Source organism: Triticum dicoccoides, chromosome 7B (assembly GCF_002162155.2).
Source record: "Triticum dicoccoides isolate Atlit2015 ecotype Zavitan chromosome 7B, WEW_v2.0, whole genome shotgun sequence".
Taxonomy (NCBI): domain Eukaryota; kingdom Viridiplantae; phylum Streptophyta; class Magnoliopsida; order Poales; family Poaceae; genus Triticum; species Triticum dicoccoides.
Window position 1 is genome coordinate 733,516,727 of NC_041393.1, and position 564 is coordinate 733,517,290.

Sequence of the window (564 nt, forward strand, 5' to 3'; positions counted from 1 at the left end):
ACCCTCCTTGAGATTATCTTGGTGCTTTAGTGGGCGTGTTCGCTGTTGTCCCCGGCATGTTGTGTACTTTTTTTTGCACGTGTGATGTGGTGCGGTTGTTTGGTGTGGTACCCGGCAGTCGCTTTATCTATAAAGTGGGACGAGTAGCCTTTTTCGGTGAAAACTTATTGTGCCTTCATGCGGGAGCCAACAACCTCGTGAATCGTGAGACAATCGAGCGGTTGGGCAGGGCTTGACAAATGCGTGCCTCCACATATGCGTGCCCCCTGCGAATTTCCGAGTACAACCCACGGAATAAATCTCATGAATGGGGCATCGGCAGAATCGGCCAAGGTACGCACCAATATATCATGTGAATCTAGTCTTCGGGCACTACATTGGCTCACGGACAAGTCTCTCTGCCTATGGGATAGGGACCATTGACAAGCGTCCATATGGCATTATTTGACGGCCCATGCAGAGTGCTGTCGTGAATCACATGCATCATATTCACCAAGCCAACACTGCTCTCGTGAATCTAGTCCTCTTTCTCTTCTCTCTCTCTCTCTCTCTCTCTCTCTCTCT